The sequence below is a fragment of the Leopardus geoffroyi genome, chromosome B2, assembly GCF_018350155.1.
Source record: "Leopardus geoffroyi isolate Oge1 chromosome B2, O.geoffroyi_Oge1_pat1.0, whole genome shotgun sequence".
Lineage (NCBI taxonomy): Eukaryota > Metazoa > Chordata > Mammalia > Carnivora > Felidae > Leopardus > Leopardus geoffroyi.
The window spans coordinates 113,976,218-113,983,486 of NC_059332.1; positions in this window are offsets into that span (position 1 = coordinate 113,976,218).

Genomic DNA, 7,269 nt, shown 5'->3' on the forward strand with positions numbered 1-7,269 from the left:
CTTTTAATATTTTTTATCCATTCTTTCCTCTGTTGTCTTGGACATATTAATTATATATATACTATATAGTATATATATAGAAGTTTATTTTACTCAGAGAGGGAGAGAGAGAGGCAGTGGGGGAGGAGCAGAGAGGACAGGATCCCAAGCAGACTCCTCACTGACAGTAGTGAGCCTGATGAGGGACTTGAACTCAAAAACTGTGAGATCATGACCTGAGCCAGAGTCAGATGCTTCACTGACTGAGCTGAGCCATCCAGGCTCCCCAACATATTAATTGTATTTTAAGGTAATTGTCAGTGAATTCCAATATTTGGGTTATGTGAATTTTTTTCCTCTTGTTCTCTTTGTTTTTTCTCTTGGGTTTTGTTCACGTAGTTTTGTCTTTTGGCATGCCTAATAAATTTGGCCCAAATGCTGGATATTTAGTTTGAAAAAATAAGTTATTCTCCACAGAAGGGTCATTCTCTCCTGCACCATGCAGACAGAGTGATGGCTGATCACCTTAATCTAATCAGTGACTATGCTAATCCATGGCTGTGTTGTTGTTCAGAAGAGATTCGGTCACCTCTTGTTTGCCCGTGGCCTTCCAGGTATTTTTACTGGGAACTTGATATGTTTTTTAGTAGCCCTCTTCTTGCATGTACTGAATGCTAAGACTTTGACATGTCAGAATGCCAAAAACTCTGCTTTACTTTTCAGAGTCTTTTCCACATAGGCACCAGAATTCTATAAATGCTCTGAAGGAAAAACTGACCTTCTGATTAAAGGTTCTAGGTCTCCATCAAAAGCTCTGCTGTTGCAGCCTGGAGTCTTAGCCTGCTTTCTTTGTTAGAGTTGGCAGATGGCTATAGGGTAAAATTGGCTGCAAATACTAGCTCACTTTTCTTAATGTTCTCCCTTCTGCAGTCTTAGTCCTTCTATTTCTTCTGAGCAGATCTTATTTGTCTTCATATAAATGGCTTTTGTATTTTATCTAATGGTTTCTTGTTCTCAGAAGGAACACTGACTGGCCATAAACTTAAGTGAGTGTGACCACCTGTCCCAGTTTGCCAAGCTGTTCCAGTTCAGCACTGTAGATCGCCAATCCCAGGAAACTCTTCATCCACAGGCACACTGACACAGTTGGTCATTGTAATTATAAGCCATCCAGAAACGGTAGTTAGTAAATTTAAATTAATATGAAACTAATATGTAGGAAGGTATTTTTAACAAAACTCATGTGAGAAAGACTACTTTTCATACTGAGGTTGTATGTTAAATTAGCTCATAATTGTTAAGCCAATATTTTCATGAGTAAGAGTGCTTAAGGAAATGCAAATATCTATTGTTTAGAAATTTTAAAAGACTGTCTAATCATTATTTTGTTAATTGTTCTAAGAAAGTTGGCAAAATCATCGGTTTGTCTTTGAAATTGTTTTAAGTGTTTGTACAAATTCTGACTTTCATTTATCTCTTTTTAAAATGCATTTTTTGGCTCTAAGATGTTTTTGATCAGATACTTTTGTGTCTAAGTAAAAATTCATGCTGGCTGGTCTATCCTGTGTGAAGGCAGTGAACTCAGTGCTCTGTGGCTTCATAGCTAATATGCACCATAGAAAAGTGAGGCAGAGGAACACGGCTCTTGGATGACAAAGCTTTATTCATTAAGCTCAAGAAATTCTTTCATTTGTAGATACTGTATCTTGTTTATATTTTATCATATTTAAAGTTTGAAACAAAAAAAATAAAATTTGTCCAGTAAAAAATGCTACAAGAGCAGATGTTTTTATTAATGGAGATATAATTTTTAAAAGACTAGATTCAATAATTTGTATGTGATTTGGGAAATACTTGCCTTGTGATAGTGTCATGCTGTCTTAAATTGTATTTCAGTTTATATTTTTAATTGTCATTTTATATTCATTTCTGATTTTGCCAAGTAGAATATAAGGTCTTCTAGGGCAAGAGCTTCTCATTATTTGATTCCTCAAAGCCTATGTACAGATTTTTATTTAATTTCCAAGAGGACTAGATTTTCAATGAGCAGTTACTTATGGCCAGATAATGCATCTTTATATATATCATGACCTTACCGAACTCCAAAAATAATCCAAAAGAAAGAACATTGCCACATGTTTTAAGAAATCTAGATGATCATCTGGATTCTGCCATTAACTACACTTAAGCAAAGTAGTTTCAGTTTCTCTCTCTGTAAAACTAAGGATTTGAAGACAATAGTTTCTGACATTCCTTCTAACTCTTCAAAAATAAAAATAAAAAAATAGACTGGTTTCTGAGAGAGCTAATATGGAGAATGTTCTATTTGGACATATCAGAGCCTTAACCCATGTTGTCTGAAGTCCATGAACTGCTGTGATTATAGCATTTCTGAGCTCCCTAATATCTTTTATTTTGTTTCCATAAAAGACCATAAAAGTTATTGATAACTTTTCTTAGATCTGTTGCATTTAGTTGTTTTTTCTTATGTTCTCTTCATTTCTATTTTTTCCCCTGATTTTCTTTAATATTGTGCTGAAAACAAGCTTTTCAGAGTTAAGATTCATACTCTTCTTCATTTATCTAAAGCTACATATAATAAGGAGAGGAAAACTGTTAGAAGATAGATGTTGTTTCAAAGGTATATCTTGGTGAAATTGGGATAGTTTTGGCCTGCATACTTAAATTTTATTTTAAAAATCCTTCTAGTTAACATAGAAATGTATTTTAGGGGCGCCTGGGAGGCTCAGTCGGTTGAGGACGGACTTCGGCTCAGGTCATGATCTCACCGTTTGTGAGTTCGAGCCCCGCGTCCGGCTCTGTGCTGACAGCTCAGAGCCTGGAGCCTGGTTCGAGTTCTGTGTCTCCCTCTCTCTCTGCCCCTCCCCAGCTAATGCTCTGTCTCTTTCTGTCTCAGAAACAAATAAACATAAAAAAAAAATTTTTTTTAAAGAAATGTATTTTAAAAGAAAAATGGCTTATGTCTGTTAAGTCTCAACTTGAGGATTCTTTGTGGACGCATAGGCACTGAGATCTCTTTCTTTAACGAACAGCAGCACTGCCTAAAGACAGTGTACGGCCAAATGGAGAGTATCTGGTATTTGATTGTTGAGTTCATATCAACTAGACCAGCCAGGGAAGTGATTATGTTCACGGTGGAGGGATTTCGTCAGCTGACCACCATTATATAATGGGGTGGAATAACCAGAGACCATAAACTAACTGGTGGTTCAGGTACTATATTTGGCTTGCACAGAAGTTTTGTTTGACACACATAGTTTTGTTTTTTTTTTAATTGAATTAATAATATTTAAAAATTAAATTTCACATGTAAATTAAACTTCTGGCTTTTTTTTTCTTTGAAAAATTGTGCAGTATGACAATAATACATCCACAGTCAGTAGGACCTAAATAGTAGCTTCTCTTAGATGACAACATTCTTTTGTTTGTTCACCCCAGTTAATCAGGCCTTCTTTACTTATTTATGCTAACTACTGCACCTCTGTAAACATTTGAGTTTACAACCCATTTGAAAACTTAAAAATTGGTATTTTTCTTGACCTCCCTGGCCAATTTTAGTGGCATGACCTAGCTGTGACTCAGTTGTGTTCTCTTCCTCAGCATGATATTTTCCAACATATCGTCAAGTTTCTGGTAGCAATTAGCTTGTACCATTGGCTCCAAAGCTTGTTCTAAGTCCAATAGTAGCAGCCAGATCCTTAAAGAATCTGGCCTCTGGCAACAGATTAGGGCAAAGTGTTTGAACTCATCCAAGTATATCTCTCATCAACCTTGTCTCACCCATCCAAAAGTAACTCAAGTTTAAGATTTCTTGTATCTATGCAAATTGGATTCAAATTCATGTCTAATTTGCAATTTCTCAAGGGAGTTTCTTGATACACAGATAATACACAGATAATAGTGTTGATTTGCTTTTTATATTCATCACTAAAAAGAATGTTCTCAAATTGTACTTATTTTAATAATGTCTCTTTCCTTTATGATGCTGTACCAGGAACTGTAATAGTACACAGTTATTTGTCTTGCATTCAATCCATTGCATACTGACCCCCAAGTATTTGACAGGCATGGTGAAAATCCATTCTATATGTAGTTCTGTGGTGCTTCCTAGAGTCACCTGGTACTAAATCTGAGATCTAGAATTCTAGATGGTAGCCGTGCAAAATGCACTATTGTGGTGACTGCATCAATTGGGCACTCAGTTACACATTTGATGAATGGATGAGTAATGGAAGTCACTTAAAATTGACCACTTAGCCTAGTCTTTGCTGTGTCACATTCAAAGGAATAGATATCTGTTTGCAAAGGTTTTGAAGAATAATGCAGATGGTAACTCTAGTCTTTCTTGAAGGCACAGCGCAGGGTTTTCTAAGCATTTCACTCAGAAAGCTTCTAAAGTTTTTCTTCAGATTTTCTTTTTCTTATTTATGAAATTGGCTAAAATTTCTGCTGCTTTCACTTTCCAGAGTAGTGTCACCACCATTTTTTTTTTCTTTCAGTGTTTAATAGCTCTTCTTTTCCTGGGTGGAGCTTTTAGGCATCCTAATTCTTATGACCACATTGACCCCTCTATGTTTGGAGCTGTTCTTACCCTTCATTGATTCCAAATTTAATTTTTCTATCAAGGTTGCTTTTCTCTTCAAAATCTTCTCTTGTGAATGGGTGAATAAAATTGTTTATTTTTTTAAATATTTATTTATTTTTGAGAAAGGGAGAGCAAGCAGGCAAGGAGCAGAAAGAGAGGGAGACAGAATCCCAAGCAGGCTCCACGTTAAAATTATTCACTTTTTTATATGTCAAAGAAAACTTGAATGAAGGAAATTTGTTTCTTGTTACCCTCCATATATTTTTCACCCACCCAACCAGGTTGGAGAAGCATGAAGGAGGAGAAGTATTGAAATAGTATGGGATATATAAATTTAATACCTAGACAAATCATGACTGAATAAAAACAGGTCAGAAGACAACCCATCTGCATTATGGTGAAGGTATTTAGTCCTTACTAAAAGCCTGTAAAATAGATGTTATTTAAAATTATTCTCGTAAATCACAAATCAGAAAACATTCAGAGAGAAGTGACTTGATGCTTATAATCATGCTCAAAATTGCCTGTGGTGGGCAATTTTCATGTAAACAAAAAGACTGAAGGAAAAGGTCTCAGTGAGTCTAAGACCTGGTTGTGAAGTGACTGGAATTTTTATATTTCTTAATTTTCAAGTAGAACCACAGACTATTGGGGATGGTAGCATTATAATGAACTCCAATCAACTGGCCTAATTGTACTTTAAATACTATAAACTTAGAGGCTAGAGATGATTAAAATGGAATAGTGACCTAATTGTACATTTTCAGAAATTTATATGAGTTGGGGTTAAACCACACTAGGATACCACAGTGTGAAGAAAAATAATGTTAACCTGTGTTTAAAAATAAGTGTTTATGATGAACAGATATTCTAAAGCTACCATTTAGGGATTTTAATAACTAGTAAAGCAGGAAAAAAAATCCCTGTTTTCTCCTTCACTCTGATCCACAAAACATTAAATGAAAATGGGTATTTTTATGTTTTGTGGCCATATGAGTTTTTCCCCCTCATATTTTGTGAGTGATGAAATTCCTTAATTGTGAAGTCCAGATTTCTGATTAAGCAGTTTGTCCTTAGTGGGCTTTTAAATCAAATTTTATCTCCAGGCCTTGAGAGTTAAGGCTGCCAAGACTTAAATAAGGAAAACATTCATTTTGATTCCTAATAACATTAAATTTTAAGACTTTGCAGTTGTAAAGCAAATACTAAAAATTCAAATTTGAAAATAAAGTTGGGATTGAGTGTGCTATTTTAATCTTTACTATGCAGGGAAAAACAATGCAGTCTAATTAATATATAGTATAGTTACATTTGATTTGTATTATAAGATGAAATCAAAGACCTGAAAATAATTTTTTCTCTTATAAAGTTTTATTCTATAGTTGTTTTCAAAAAGTTCACTCTTTATATTATGAAGCCTGTGATATAAAAAGAATACATATCTTTCAGTAATTTCTTTGCATGAATAGTTTGGCTAATGAAATGATGGCAATTTTCAAGACTATACAAGATTTTTAATTATTTTAGAAAACTTACTGAAGTTTTAGTTATGTTAAACTGTTAAAGTATCTATTTTCAAAATTGTCATATAGTATTTAAGTATATTACACCTATAAATATCATGTACTTATAAGTACAATATACTTAGCTACAAATCCCAGTATAGAGCACTTGGGGGATCAAAGGGGTAGGTTGGTGAGACAATCAGATCAGTAAATTGATTAAATGCTCCTAACCCTGTAATTTTGTGCAGAGTACCCTCTGCTATGAAAATTAGATGTTCTTAGATTTTTGTAACTAGACTGCTTAGGTTTTCCAGAAGGAAAGAACATAGCTAATTGTAATAAACTCTTAACTTATTTTCAGTGATATATGTACATTTTTGGTCAGTTTAGATTTTAAGTGCATTAAATTAAGTATTATGCCTATGTAGGTTATTTTTGAAATCGAATAACTTTGAGTGTCATCTTATGAATAGTTTCTGAATTTGTAAATGTATACCATGTACTCAAATAATCATGTTGGGCATGTTCATTTATTTTAGTACTTGCTGTGTGCTAAGCACTCAAGTAGAATGAAAGAGAAACAATATCCCTGCATTCAAGAATACCCTATAACTATCTATATAAGGGTTTTTACTATAGAGTTTGCTTAAATATTTGCTTTTTTGTTTTGTTTTGTTTTTTTGTAAACCAAGGTCATAGTAATCACAGAGGTAATGTAAAGGATTTGAATCAGAAAAACTTCCTGAGAGTTTTTTTGTTTTTGTTTTAATTTTTGTTTTTTTGGTAGGGGACACCAAATTCAGACTTGGTGGAAAAGGATAATGGAAGGTTGAAAGTTGGCAGAAAACACGTAGAGAATGGTATGGACAAGGAGGAAGAAATAAACCATAACATGAGCTCACGATTAGAGTGCAGGGGCATGTATGCTGAGATTGAAGAGATTGTTTGAAAGACTTCCAAATCGTGGGAGAAGTGAACCATCAGGAATTTAGAGTCAGTGCAGGGGACAGGAGGTAGTGAGGTTCTTTGCGTGGGGTTTTAAGTAAAGAAAAGAAATGTTGTGGGTTTTTTTTTTTTTTAAGATTATTTTAGTAACCATGAGTGGGTTAAGAGAAAATAGATACAGTGAAACTACTTTGAAAGCTGTTGCAGTGTTCAAATATGAAGTAATTACATACA